Genomic DNA, 15,725 nt, shown 5'->3' with positions numbered 1-15,725 from the left:
TATCATTATCTTCTGTCTTGATCACCATGTGATGTGGTGGTTCACTTTTACACTAAGATCTGTAGGCTTTAGCTTCTATCTTGAGCTTTTCAACCTATTTTCACAGCGGAATCAGTTTGACATCATGGATGTATCCATCATACTCTTATGGTAGACTCTTCTATTTGAAATCACTTTTTCGTTTTTCCAAAAATGTAATAATATTACTCAGGGAGTGCAGTTAGTGACAGTGTGGGCTCCATGGTAGCTCTGACCGCTAGACAGAGTAGCAGCAGGGGGCCGGGGGCTTAGTAAAGGGTTAATTTTAGCCGGTGTTCTTATTAAATTAATCTGAATGGAATTAAGTTTTGGTATGGTATCTACATAGTTAACTCTGTTGTCTTGGGAACCCTTGAGTTTACTGTATGTCATCAATGGCACATCATTTATTTTAGAGAGAGCAGGATCTGGTTCCACTTTGAAGGTCACGTTGTCACGGCTTTCTTAAAAAGTCCTTTAATTAATGTAATGCTTTTTAAATAATTTAATTTGTTTACATTTGCCTTCTTACAGTAGATAGATGACGGTGAGGTTAGATAAAAGTAACCAGTAAAAGCTACTTCAACTTCCAAAAAACATACTTCAAATTTCAAAATGTGTCATTACTGTGGATGGACAGATTTTACTTGCCTATCTAGGAAATCAAACAAGTTGTGGGTAAGACTTGTAAAATATTTACATTTCAAACTGAACACAATAAAAACAGCATATTATGTTGGTAGTAGGAATTGCTGGTATTTGGTGTATTAGTTTGGGATATTTGTCTTTACTTTTTATTGATTGTAACAGTGAATAAAGACCTGCCCGGCTTTACAGGAACAGTGTTGTTCCTTAATATCATTATCTTCTGTCTTGATCACCATGTGATGTGGTGGTTCACTTTTACACTAAGATCTGTAGGCTTTAGCTTCTATCTTGAGCTTTTCAAACTATTTTCACAGCGGAATCAGTTTGACATCATGGATGTATCCATCATACTCTTATGGTAGACTCTTCTATCTGCTTCTCTCTGAAATCACTTTTTCCAAAAATGTAATAATATTACTCAGGGAGTGCAGTTAGTGACAGTGTGGGCTCCATGGTCGCTCTGACCGCTAGACGGAGTAGCAGCAGGGGGCCGGGGGCTTAGTAAAGGGTTAATTTTAGCCGGTGTTCTTATTAAATTAATCTGAATGGAATTAAGTTTTGGTATGGTATCTACATAGTTAACTCTGTTGTCTTGGGAATCAATGTATGTTTATAACTATGCCGGATAGTGTCATGTGGCTAAGGACCTGATCTAACTACAAGAATTGTGATAATTCGCAGTTTGGCCTATATGTATTATGCAGCAGTAAATTCTTGCTAAATGTTAATGCCCCATGGAGAATGAAGCATTACGAGTCCTTACGAGGTGTGATGCTGGCGCAGAAAAAGGAGTAACTGTGGGGGCGGGGGTTTGAGTTTTTGATTTCAACAGCTGTTGGATGAACTTTCTGTTGGATGCTGAGTCATCCTACTGTTGACAAGATGTGTCATCCATCTCTCTTTTGCTATCTCCACCACAACAGGAGGGAATTGTTATTGGCCCCATTCATGTCATTAGTCATGAACAAAATCTACTTATTTGATTTTTAATAAAAAATATTAGTACATTGGAGTTTATATTAAACTGTATTTCTGTTTTTTACAGTGGCTATCAAGAAAAGGTCCAGAGTTCCCGGGGTTATGATCACTCAGTATGTTGAGGTACTGCCTGCAGGGATGTCAACACCTGACTTTGCCCGGAAACCAATGCCTATGACTACTCAAGAGGGTAAATAACAAAAGCAATGTAAAACTTTGATTACAACAAAATGATCAAACACTATCTACAACTCTATCACTGTTCTATGTCTTTCTTTATTTAATTTTTCAGGTAAAAAAGGACTTTTCAAGGCCATGGTTAGTGGAGAGCCGGCACCAGCTGTGACATGGGGGCGTAACAAAGGTGAGGTCGATGACCCAGAAAAATACCAGACCAGATTTGATGAAAGAGCTCAAGAGCACATTCTTGAGGTGAGAAAACAGTATTTTACAAAAAGCTCTCATAAAACAGAAATGTATGTTTTATCCTTACATATATTCCAGTCTGTTGTCCTGTCCTCCAACATTTGCTGACCTGTATTAAATATGTCTATTTTAATTGAATTGTTGAAAAGTATGAGGTATATTTAATTAATTTGATTTGTTCTTAACTTGGCAGTACTCAATTAAAAGAGCTCATTGGTCTTGGCAATGTGAGACATAACTTGAGAGTCAGCACTAAATGTAATCTAACAATTATAATATGGCTCCATCAGATACCCAATGTAAAACCAGATCAAGCTGACACCTACAAATGCTTTGTCACCAATGAGTATGGACAGGCTGTCTGCTCTGCAACTCTCAATGTTATTGAAGGTAAAAGACAGTTTATTGCTCAGTCATATGTTCATGGTAAACTATTAAAATGATAGTGTAATATACTGGAGATTTGACTAATCACTAATGATTTCTTGTTTTTTTCCCAGTTGGTTTGAAGAAGAATGCCCAAAAAGGTATGAAATTTACCACTGATCTATGAAGAAGCTTACGTTTTCTCTTTCTACCATCGAGACATTCATTTTTTAGGATTACAGATAGTTCACAGTTGAATTTGAATCACAGAAGCAACAACAACAAAGTGAGTTCAACATGGTAAAATACTATGCTGTAGTAAAAAAGAATCTTTGCAATTGCAAAGCAAGACTTCCAGATTTACAAATAATTTGATCCAGGGTTTGTTGTTCTTTGGATTTTAAGGTTTATATAGTACCATATATAGAATTTAAACAAATATTATTGTGGGGTTATTTGCAATTAAGAAAACCTGCAGCTTATTTTTTTTCTCAAATTCACATTTCATTTTCTTTTAGCAAACGGACAAGCACCACAAGATTTCAGAAAAATGCTAAAGAAAACGTAAGTTCAAGTCAGAGTTCAACTGTTTTTTTTTAATATGTGATGTTGTAGATCTCCCAAAACATCTTACTTTATTCTTCTCTTGTCAGTGTTGTTGTCACCAGAAAGAAACAACTCCCACCAAAAAAAGAGGGAGAAATTGATCCTAAACTCTTGGAACTGCTTCTCTCTGCACCAAAGAAGGACTATGAAAAAATCTGTTTTGACTTTGGTGTTACCGACTTTCGCTGGTTGCTTAAGAGACTCAACCAGCTGAAAAAGGAAAGGCAAGATGAGCAGGCAAAGGTACTGTACTGTATGCAGTTTGTAACAACTGCACATGCATTCTAGATCATATATTTTGAACCTGCAAAAATGTTGGTTAGGTGTGAAGCTAAATTGCAAACTGATACATTTTGAGCTGTGAAAATGTATAATATTTGCTTAAAGTGTTTTAGAGCTGGATAGCAAATCTGGTGGCCCAATATCAGCTATAACAGTGGTTCTCAAAAAATGTTCAGCTAAGGATCCCTTACAAGTAAGAGAATATAGTGGTAACCTATTTTTTAAATTAAATTTAAATATTTTAATGATATTAAATAAAATGCTGCAGGGATGAGATATTTTTGTAGGCCAACCTTGGAAGTTAGCATTGCACCAGTTAAAACTAAAAAAAAGCAAATGTGATTTTTCCATTCGATTTTGGATAGTTGCAGAAAATAAACTCTGTGGCAAACACAAGTTTAGAATATGCTCACGTTATCAACGCTTGTTGATAACAGCATTCTTTAAGTCAGCTTCAAAATCCACAGTGGGGTATTTACTGATATATTTTATAAAAGTAGAACCAAACGTTAAAATCTCTTCAGTTAGTTCTAACTGCAGACCTTATTTAAGGCATCTAACAAAAAACCCATGAAAAAAAAAAATGATTCCGAGACAAGAACATCAGGAGTTTAAGGACTCATTCCTGCAGCACTAAAAACTTTTTCACTGAGTCACTGAGCGATAGTTTGCTCTTTTTGGTGAAAGCAGAAAAAAGAGTAAAGAGTAACTCCCAACCAGTCTGTGAAGTACTGTTTCACTGCCGTATCTGGTTGAAGGTTTCAAGCCTGTTTCACATCAGGAATTCTTTTTTTTCCCAAGGTTTGTTTTGATTAGTTTGCCTGAAGGTTTACCAGCGTATTGAGTCTTGAAAAAAATGAATTCTCCGTTCAAGGCTGCTTCAGTTGAAAAGTCATGGCTTCAGCAATGGAAAATCTACAGATACACAGGACATTTCATTTCTCTTTTTCAGGTTGTAGAGCAGCTGGACAATGTCAAACAAATAGAAGTAAAACCAAACGGGAGAGCTGAGTTCAGCCTGGACATGACACTACATGATCCAAACAGTGCAATTAACCTGTACAAGGTGAGTTAATATGTATTACAAGATAAACTATTTATAACCGGGGCGGCTGTGACATAGTGGAGAGCAAGGTAGTTCTCCAATCAGAGGGTCGGTGGATCGATACCCAGCTTCGGCAGTTGATGTGTCCTTGGGCAAGACACTTAACCCCAAGTTGCTCCTGAAGACTTGCCATTGGTGTGGACTGGATGTTGCATGAATGTTAGTTAGAGTCTGATGGTGGCACCTTGCATGGTAGCCTGTCATCAGTGTGTGAATGGGTGAATGATATGTAATATACTACTGATTGTAAGTCGCTTTGGATAAAAGCGTCTGCTAAATGACTGTAATTTAATGTAATGTAATAACCAATCACTATTCAAATACAAAGGAAATAAAACAATCTAATCTAAGCATTCTTCTCTAAAAAGGATGGGACAATGGTTCCATATGGGAATTTGAAAATTCAAAGCATAGCCTTCAGAAAACAGGGACAAATTATGTTTTCAGCATCAAAGATCCTCAGCCAGAAGATGCTGGATTTTACCAGCTCGATGTTGAAGATGCAAATGTTCTTACAACTGACTTTCAAGGTGAGTTGTAACTAATGCAACTGTAATAAAAACAGGAAGATTGTACTGGCAGTTGATGAGACAATTCAAGGCACGTTCAGGAATGAGAACTGTCAGTTTTTCCATATCCGCCCTTCCTCCTCTCTCAGTTCCTGCTGTGGAGTTCATAGCCAAGATTAAGGATGTGAAGGCCTTTGAAAGTGAGGACGCCATCTTTCAGTGTGTCCTGTCAACACCCCTCAACAGAATTACCTGGTCAAAACAGGATTCATCGCTTGAACATGGGGACAAGTATGAGATCACTGTCTCAGAGGACAAGCTAATTCACACGTTGAGAGTTAAAGACTGTAAAATGGAAGATTATGGAGTCTTTTATGCCATTGCTGGGATAACATCCAGCTGTGCCTCTCTTAAAATGGAAGGTGGGACATCCTTTTTATATATACAGACATATACATTAATAAATAAACCAGCAATCTCAGCTTTATAGTGTAATACCTGGATATGCACGCCTTCTATCTTTGCTTTATTCAGAAAATGTAAATGAGTAAATGATTCATTATCCGTACTTGTAGGTGCACGCTTGAATTCAGCTGATCCGAATGGTAAAGGACGCAAAGGCACCCAAACCGGGAATCAAGATGACCTGACTAAACTTGCATTGGAGCAGCAGGCCAAGCTACAAAAACAGAAAGACGACCTGGAGGCAGCCAGACGAGCGCAGGCTGAAAAGGACGGTGCGGGGGAGACGGGGGAGATGGAAGGGATGGTTCCGGTGACAAGACGGATGGAGACGAGGGTGGAGACGGCACAAATAAGAACCTCCTGACAGATGGAGATGATGGAAATAAAGGGAATGATGCAGATGATGGGAAAAAGAAGCGAGTACGAACTGGCCCTTTGGTTCCTGACACTGTTATAGGTAACGCAGTAGTTTTATTTCCAGCTGTCATTATGTGTCTCTGCTACTGCATACTGTGTGTTGTCAGCTTTGCTATCTGGGTCCGTATTCATCATGTGTCTCAGAATTATTCTAAGGTATAGCAAGGGAGGTTTGACTAGAAAACACAGTTGGTCCCAAACTAGAGTAAAATATGAGAGATAGTATGGGCCGAGGTGATGTGTAAGATAATTTAGGCCTATTGTTTAAAAGAAACTTCTCCAAATGTTTCTGTGTGGAGTGGGCAAAGGTCACATCTATAGAATCAGAAAGTTTTTAAGTCTTTAAACTTGATGTGGGATTAAAATCAAACTAATTAAATAGCTTTTGGATTTTCCAACAGATGACTGACTCACTAAAACAAGAAGTTCAGTGGCAGAAAATTGACCGTTGGGACAAATGGGACAATTCAATAGACACTTCGAATGGCCTTCGTGAAATTATTATTATTATTAATGTTTATTTAATAATCATAAAGGACTACTGTTATGAAACATATTTTGCAGTGCTGCATATTGACCACTAGAGAGAGACATACTGTAAACAAGAAAAACTAGAAGTGTTAACAGTGCCGTTTTGGAAAATAGAAAACTGCATGCACATTCAACATTGTTTCTACCTTTGTTTGCTCTGTTTACTCTACTCTATTTATTTGTATGGAATGGAATACCAAAATGGTCAATTACATACACATTTACTTTTACCAGAGGCTGCATGTGGCCAACAGTCATTATGTTTACTTTGTTCTTAATTACAGATCGTGGTGTTCAGTTCGTCTGTGGACTGTCAGATACTTTGGCTAATATTGGTGAACGAGCAGAGCTGTCTTGCAAACTAAGCAGTGAGACCTCTGAGGGACGTTGGTATAAAAATGGGAAGCTGGTAAGACCGTTATTTTTGCAGAATGTTGAGTATATAGAACTACTGCCATAAATATCCCTGTTTCATAGCTTGCAGACCTGTAACGACCCATCAAAGTCAAAAACGTATTAGTGCATTGGATACCTTAATGTTTGTCTGATGAATATTGAATCTTTTTTATCTGACAAGCTAACCAATGAGGATGGTGTAACAATTATCAAAGATGGAGCCTGTCACAGGTTGGTAATTGATTGCTGTAAAAAAGATGATGCAGCTGTGTACAGCTTTGAAGCTGAAGGCCGTAAATCAGAAGCAACGCTTAATATTCAAGGTCAGAATAAAAATCAATAACATGGTTTGGCATCAGTTGATAAATTAGCCAAACAGTTAAGGATTTTTGACAAAAACTTTTTTCTCTGACATTGAAGATCCACCCAAAATTGACGATCATGCGCTAGGAAAATTCACAAAGCCAGTCATTATAAAGGCAGGTGAAAATGCAGAATGGAAGTTGCCATTCTCAGGTGGGGCTCCGATGATAATACAGTGGTACAAGGATGACGATGAGCTTTTGCCCGCTCTCAATGTGAAAATTGAAACATCAGCTACTGAGAGCAAACTACGCCTTCTCAAGTGTCAAAGGAAAGACGGTGGAGAGGTCAAAATCAAAATCAAAAATGAATTTGGTACAATGGAGGCTATTTCCAAACTTATCGTACTGGGTGAGTTGTCAAAAAGAGACACACAAAACTTGCCATGTGTTGCTAATTGTTCTGTATTTAAGGAGAGAAAAGCTTTTCCCTGTTTACCCAGTACGACTACTTTCATTTCATCAACAGACAAACCCACACCACCACAAGGACCGGTGGACATTATGGAAAGTGCTGTAACATCTGTTGAGTTCAAATGGAAACCACCAAAACATACCGGTGGCTGCCCGGTCACAAACTACATCATAGAACGCCAACAAGTCGGGCGCAATAAATGGTTAGATCTCGGTGAGATCCCCGGCAGCAACCCGAGTTACAAAGACTTAGATGTGGACCCTGGAAGGAGATACTGCTACCGGATCAGAGCCAAGAACGCACAAGGCATCAGTGATTACCTGCAGACAGAGGACATAGCAACTCGTGTATTACGTAAGTCTTTAGCTTGAGCCTCACTTTGGCTTCCAAAGGGCTATTTCAGCCACTGTATTTCTATTGTATTTGTTGATAGATGAACCCAAAACTCCAGGGCCAGTGGCGCTAGAGCAAACAGTCCACGGCAAAGTGTTGGTATCATGGGCTCCTTCTCCAGACCAGGAGCTCGACGACCGCCTTTACTACGTGGTGTCTCAATGGGACTCCAACACCAGAGTGTGGAAGAATGTAGCAGGCCGACTCTTCACTAACTCACACACCGTCAACAACATCCTTCCTGGGGTAGAGTACCATTTCCGGATCTACGCTAAGAATGATATGGGCCTCTCAGATCCATCTCAGTCCCCTACATGGGGTGCCAACAGCAACAGAGGTGGGTTATTATAGTTGTTTCCTTTAAATTATTACAATCCACCAAACCATGCACTGAAGAAGTGGTTTGACAATATAAAGTCAAATCTGTTTGTAAGGATGTTCTATACTCCAATAATATTATATCATTGATTAGAGCTAACCTTTTTAAAGTAGGCATGGGCTACGATGTTTGGCATTTGGATTCGGGTGAGAGGTTTTACTTCCCCGATATCCAAATTTACTCATCCGATATGGAAAATGTAGGCTTATTGAAAAATCAATAAAACAGCTAAGGATTCCCAGATCTCCTTCTACCCAGTTATACACAGATTGGTGACTCACATTGCAGCCTTATAAGGGATTTGCGACTAGAAGGCATTAATGACAATCTCCCATTTGCATGTTTTTACTGAATATCATCCAATCCCTAATAGGGAGTTTATTTGGGCAAGTGGACAAGCACTAACGTCATGCCCTGATGAAAGTTGAATATTCCAGCTTCTGTTTGTTTGGAGACATCAGACAAATCCTTTTCCATGATATAACTACATCAGTAACCATTAAACTCGTTAAAATCCTGAACAATCACACCATTCCAACAGTTCTGAAGTTGTCTGTTCCACTATCACTCCCTTAGTAACAGTTTAGCTACAGTACTCTATGTGCTCCCTGACTGCCCTGGTACACTAATAGCTTGCCTTGCCTGTTAAAATGCAATATATCAGTGGTGATTACAGTCCTAATTTGGAGTAAATGTGTACAATAAATTATGTACAGAGCCTCAACCCCAATTCAAGCCATGCTAGTAGGCTATTTAAAAAAAAAAAAAGGACTCTAAGGATGGTCGGTCCACAGTCAAGGTTTTCAATTATCCAGTAAAATATCTCCACGTCTACTACATGGATTGGCGTAAAATTTGATACATAATATCAATGGTTCCTAGACGATGCATCTTGATGATTTTAGTTGGACCCTGATTTTTAACCTAGCACCATCATGATTTCAAAATGTATATTTGTCAACTAGTAATTATGACCAAATATTTGAAAACTAATGGAATTCCCACCAGCCTCGACAGTAATCAACCTGCCAGAGTGGTTACAATGGCTGTAGATTCTTAGTCTTTGGAATCTCTGATTACTTCATTGCGTGTAATCTATTATTCCAGAGCTGGGGAATACAATAGAATGTCTGAAACATTTCTGGATCCTTATCGATAAAATTATGATGTGACCTAAATGACATTTTCAATACCTGATTTGTTTTCCCTATCAAGTTCCAATACCTTCAAACAGAGTTAATTCATCAGGGGTCAGCTTTGAGAGGCCTCCATCCATCTTGGTGCCTCTGAAAGTCCACGCACCACCAAAAGGTTACCAACTCTACATGACATGTGCTGTCCGGGGATGCCCTACGCCAACTGTATCCTGGTACCTGAATGACGTCTGCATCAACTTTGACAAAAACTACTACATCACCAACTCGTTTGGTGTGTGCTCCATGTCCATTCTCAGAGTGCGATCAAAAGACAGCGGTGTCTGTAAAGTTGTTGCAGTCAACTCTTTCGGCAAGGCAGAGTGTTCTACTAAACTTAGTGTTAGAGGTAAGGTTTAACTTTAGAGTTGGAATAGTTTCAGAATAATCCGTTGTGGTTCATGCTTATAATTATTATTTAATAATTATCATTTTTCTCTCTACTTTTTCTCAACAGATTAAAATGGCATGAAGACATTCAGCAGCCTCTCCTCATACTGACACGTTCGGGACAATAAGGAAGGGGAATGCTTCTTGTTTTACTTCATAAATGTATTTGAAATGTGACAATTTACAATTGTTACCCCATCATAGGAAATAATAGCACAAGTGAAGTGACACACTAAAGTGCAAAGATGTCTGTCAAATTTTCTCTTGTGGCAAATCCAATAAATCAAGAAACTAACAAGTGTGTAGCGTTCTTTTTGGTCTTGTTTTGTCGCTGAATTATTCCTTTATTAATAACTTTGCATACATTTTTCACTTACTTCACTGACAAAAATAAAACTTGGTGGACGTCATTAGAGCAACAGTTGTTTGCACATGGCTCCAATATCTAAGCCCACATCATCACGGCCATCACATTAAGCCCTTATGAACCAAGTGGACGTTTCTATTGCATTTCCATAAATATCCTACTGAGCCTCCCAGTAAATTGTCTATAAGAAGATCCTCAGCTGCAAACCTTGAATCAGTCCAGTTAATATCTACAGTCAAATAACCGTTAAAGAAGGAGGTTTAATGGATACCATTGTTTAGCAGCTTGTAAGTGTATCTTAAAGAACCACTTCATTTACATTACATACTTACAAGGCCATTCTGACAAGGCCAACACAAAGAACAGTCCATACTGCACATGATGTGATATCTATAAAACATAGGATCACTGCTGGATAAAACTTTCTGACTAAACACATACAGCCAAGATGCTTATTTCATCGGATGGATCACACTCACTGATAAGAGCAATATAATGCAGGATTGTTCTTTCCATAATATTTGATGCATTTGTTTTGTCCTCACCTTGTTTCCTCTGCCAGGTCAGAGGTGATATTTGTGACAATTCTCCACTCGTGTCATCAGGCTTTTCTTGCAGTTATGCCACAAGTCTCTTTTATGATGTCGGCGTTACTATTCAAACGGTCTTGATAAGTCATGCTTGTTTAACCTCTGACAATGTGAACCCCAAAGCCGGCTCAGTGCAATGAGTCCATCACACCACCACACCATCACCAACCATCTTTTTATAATGCTACCAGAGGTCCAGTGTGACTCACCGAGTACCGCAGGCACGCTATGAGAATTTCCGTTTATACTTTTGGGAGCTAATTGTAACGGCCAATTCATTCATATCAATGAGAGATTATTTTACCAAATGAAATGTCTCGAATGTTTATTGGCCAATGAAGTCCATAGGACGGTGATCCTATTACCAGAGACCTTGTGAAGCTGCCAGTCGAGAGCTTTTGGTTCGAGGCATTGAGGCTTACATGGCTATTGTGGATCCATAAATCATAAAGCATTAACCATCAACCACAGATGTACAGTAATATCTATCACTAATTCGTAATATTTTTAAGTGTGAACCTTGATATTAGAATATAATGTGCACCTGGCGTTTTTATATTGTCACCAGTTATGGTGGAAAAACTGTTGACTGGATATGTCCAATACAAGATTGAATGAACAGTCATAATGTATTTCCAGTGCGAACTGCAAAGTGATCGCTTTCATAGGGATTGGTAAGACGAACCTCCACCCTTTAGCACTGCTGTAATATGGGTTTTTAGCAACTACATTTTACCCATATATGGGTTTCTACGCGCTCCAAAACTTTTATCACCGAACAAAAAGGGGTGTCACCACAGAAATATTGGACAGTGCGAAGAGTTCACGAGTTGAAGACAGATAGCGGAACTTAGACGAAGAGCTAAAAGTAAGTAAAAAAATGTTTTGGTGCCAAATTTCTTGTGTCAATAATTTTCTTCGAATTAACACCCAAAATGAACAAACGCAACAACGTAATTTTATATGGTGTACCCTCATGCTGGACAGTTTTAGTCAACAAAGGTATATGTCAGGGCAATTGTATGATCATCTAAATATGGGATAACAGAAAGGTATCATTTGTTGAGAGAGGACATATCATGACCAGCAGACCTGCTTTAATTTGTGACACTAGTTTACTTAAGAACACATAGTGATACAAGTGATGAGGAGGGTTTCTAAATGTTGTCAATTTTTGTACATCATTTTATAAATGTATGTACAAGGATTTGTTTATCATAGCTAATCATTTGATTGGGTTTATGGCTATCAAAGTATTTGATTCTGCTGTTGCAAAAATCTACTAATTCTGATGAAAAGCAAAGATCCGATTAGCATTTTTAAACTTTTTTTTTCATTTAATGACCTGCAGACAAAGACATGGTGCTATTTTATATAACCATTTGAAATTATATGGCTGGTATGTTAGCATAGCATCACTAAGATGGGCCATAACAACAAGAACCACCAAAATATACTTTACTGCTGGTACTGCCACAGGCACAGTGGCATAAAAATAAACCCTAAAATGTTATCGTGCTATATATCAAGAATGACGGCAGTGGAATTTTGATACCCTCTCAAGAAAGAAAAAAAAATATGAATGGACCTGAGATCATGCTGTAATACGGATGTTAAAAATTTAAACCGTGTACCATATTTCAGACACGAATGTGACCTTACCAACTGGCTACCTGTGACTGACAAAAGTATTGAGCAGGAGACTGTGATTAGTTTGCACTACAGGATGTGTTACAAATTAAAACCTTAATATGAATATCTTGCAGGCTTGTAGATGATCAAGGTCTTTTATTCTTTGTCACATTTTTCAGTTTTCCTCTCATTGTCCTTAAAATGAAAAGGCCATGTTAAAAGCCTTACGGCCATTATCTTGGTATACAGCCCCTTTTAGTTCTAATTCAAATAACCTCAGCACCAAAGTAATTTAAAATGATTAAAATTACCATACATTAACAGTTTTTATGTCATTGCCATCGACTGGTACTTGACCTAAAGCTCTTGTCAAAGTAGGTTTATGTCACCACAAGTGTCTTTCTATAGGATTGGTTAAAATTAATCTGTATCTCATTAACTCTCCAGGGAGAGTTTGTTATTTAATTAATAAATCAAGTTTCACAATCGGTGCTTTCTCACCATCCAACACAAACAAATCTGATCGCTCAGGACAAGCAGTTTGAGTTTAAAGTTTACTTTCAGTCTTTTGCTGGTAGTAAACAACTAGGCACCTAAGTTGGTTGCATAAAAGAGATTTACAGATATGTGCGTTGGCTTAACAGTTTGATTGGGAGACATTCTTCCCCCGTCTATGTTTGGACCTGAGCAGTTAAATTGCTGGCACAGCCACTTGACTCTGCAGGCAGTTGGGCAGAGTCAGCCACTTGGTGGAATTTCACATTCCCACTTTACTGTGTGTCCCAGCATGTCTCCAAGTGTCTGCTCACGTCACATAGGAGTCAAGGCATCCCCCACTCTGACAGGCTGATGTCATACGGTAACATAGACGAGGAGAACCTCTAAGGCAGAGTTTCTCAACCCTCTCTGGCACAAGTCCCCTTTTTTAGGTCTGCAGGGTTCTCATGACCCTTGAATGAACATGTGAACATGGGGGAACTCCAAGGGAACTAGATAAATACTACTATTTACTACTAAAAACAATGCATTGTTACAATTACTTGAAAATTTGTAGAAAAGGTATCAGCAACTATTTTCAAAATCAATTAATCATCGAAGTAATTTTTGCTATTTTCTGACTTTTAGTGAACCCAGCAATCAACAACAGTCCTTAACCAAGAAAATAATAGTTAGTTGCAACTATCTATTTATCGATATATATATATCGAGATATATATGAAACATACGTTTTAAAAAATATATGTTGTATAACAATACACCTAATTTAAAAAAATAAACTTTTTCTCTTAGTATAATTGAATTTTTTCCTGAAAAACAATGTAACTGTTCCAAACATAATAGCTGCAAGAACCTTTTAACTGTTCAAATGTGTTCTGTAAATAATGGCAAATAACTGTCCTTGTGTTTTTATTAAAACATTAAGTGAAAGATTTAGTATTAGATTGACAATTTTAGGATATACTTTCTGGTGCAAAGTGTAAAATCAAAAATTCCAAAAATACAATATAAAATATATGCTTGGTTTTGAATAAGGACAAATGAAAACTGATGTCGCTACAATTCTTATAATTTTTCTTTGTGTTTCAGCCAAAACAGATCAAAACTCTTAGTTGAGGAACAACCAACGACACTGCAATGAGTTCAAAAACAAACCAGGACCCAAAAGCCTTAGGTAAGTTTGGATAAAGCTTGATGAATATTCAATATACGCCCTCTAACTGGAAAAGGTCTGCTGTGGAAAAGTGTTGACGAATGGGTAACCTAAAAGTTACACACATAAGAAGTAGTGAAAGTATAAGTCAACCCTTGAGTTTACTGTATGTCATAAATGGCACATCATTTATTTTAGAGAGAGCAGGATCTGGTTCCACTTTGAAGTTCACGTTGTCACTGCATTCTTAAATTGTCAAAGTCATTTAATTAATGTAATGCTTTTAAAATAATTGAATCTTTTTCTGTTTCTTTCTTTGATCATTACCACCTGCCTCCTTACATGTGTTTTGCAGCTACAGTAGATAGATGACGGTGAGGTTAGATAAAAGTAACCAGTAAAAGCTACTTCAACTTCCAAAAAACATACTTCAAATTCCAAAATGTGTCATTACTGTGGATGGCCAGATTTTACTTGCCTATCCAGGAAATCAAACAAGTTGTGGGTAAGACTTGTAAAAGATTTACATTTCAAACTGAACACAATAAAAACAGCATATTATGTTGGTAGTAGTAATTGCTGGTATTTGGTCTAAATATCTTTTTTCCAAAAATGGCTCCTTAGTGGCCACTAACTCACCAGATTATGCTGCCTCCCTTTCAAATTGACCAGCAATAAATCCCACAATCAAACACATATTGGCCAATCAATGCATAGCATCTGACAACAATCTGGCTCTTCTCATCATTAGCACATACTTACCTAGAATTAGCACTTAATTAGCTCTTATGTTCACTAGCTACTGAAGATATCCTGAATAAACATGCTGCCTTTACTTTTTATTGATTGTAACAGTGAATAAAGACCTGCCCGGCTTTACAGGAACAGTGTTGTTCCTTAATATCATTATCTTCTGTCTTGATCACCATGTGATGTGGTGGTTCACTTTTACACTAAGATCTGTAGGCTTTAGCTTCTATCTTGAGCTTTTCAACCTATTTTCACAGCGGAATCAGTTTGACATCATGGATGTATCCATCATACTCTTATGGTAGACTCTCCTATTTGAAATCACTTTTTCGTTTTTCCAAAAATGTAATAATATTACTCAGGGAGTGCAGTTAGTGACAGTGTGGGCTCCATGGTAGCTCTGACCGCTAGACAGAGTAGCAGCAGTAAAGGGTTAATTTTAGCCGGTGTTCTTATTAAATTAATCTGAATGGAATTAAGTTTTGGTATGGTATCTACATAGTTAACTCTGTTGTCTTGGGAATCAATGTATGTTTATAACTATGCCGGATAGTGTCATGTGGCTAAGGACCTGATCTAACTACAAGAAGTGTGATATTTCGCAGTTTGGCCTATATGTATTATGCAGCAGTAAATTCTTGCTAAATGTTAATGCCCCATGGAGAATGAAGCATTACGAGTCCTTACGAGGTGTGATGCTGGCGCAGAAAAAGGAGTAACTGTGGGGGCGGGGGTTTGAGTTTTTGATTTCAACAGCTGTTGGATGAACTTTCTGTTGGATGCTGAGTCATCCTACTGTTGACAAGATGTGTCATCCATCTCTCTTTTGCTATCTCCACCACAACAGGAGGGAATT

At 37.9% G+C, this 15,725-nt stretch overlaps 1 pseudogene; it reads left to right on the top strand.

Annotated features, from left to right (window-relative positions):
- Positions 1 to 1,407: 1,407 nt before the first annotated feature.
- LOC129106373 (immunoglobulin-like and fibronectin type III domain-containing protein 1) lies at positions 1,408 to 9,951 on the top strand (annotated as a pseudogene).
- The last annotated feature ends 5,774 nt before the right edge of the window (positions 9,952 to 15,725 follow it).

The sequence above is a fragment of the Anoplopoma fimbria genome, chromosome 17 (genome assembly GCF_027596085.1).
Source record: "Anoplopoma fimbria isolate UVic2021 breed Golden Eagle Sablefish chromosome 17, Afim_UVic_2022, whole genome shotgun sequence".
NCBI lineage: Eukaryota > Metazoa > Chordata > Actinopteri > Perciformes > Anoplopomatidae > Anoplopoma > Anoplopoma fimbria.
This window is presented reverse-complemented; position numbering and strand designations above follow the sequence as displayed.